Raw genomic sequence first — 200 nt, 5'->3', positions numbered from 1 at the left:
GCGGTTAGAGGGATGGAGGGATGGGAGGGGCGGGATACAGTGGAACAGTGGGAGGTTGATGGTGCGTCACCGCGAGGTCCCCATCCCAGCCGGGTCCCCAGGATGGCACAAAGAACCTTGAACATCACCCCCTTCCCTAGCAGGACCCCCAGGACCTTCATCCTGGGGACTGCTGGACCCACAGCCAGGGGTTGGGAGCA

This window comes from Antrostomus carolinensis, unplaced genomic scaffold, assembly GCF_000700745.2.
Source record: "Antrostomus carolinensis isolate BGI_N321 unplaced genomic scaffold, ASM70074v2 scaffold44684, whole genome shotgun sequence".
Classification (NCBI taxonomy): Eukaryota; Metazoa; Chordata; class Aves; order Caprimulgiformes; family Caprimulgidae; genus Antrostomus; species Antrostomus carolinensis.
This window is presented reverse-complemented; position numbering follows the sequence as displayed.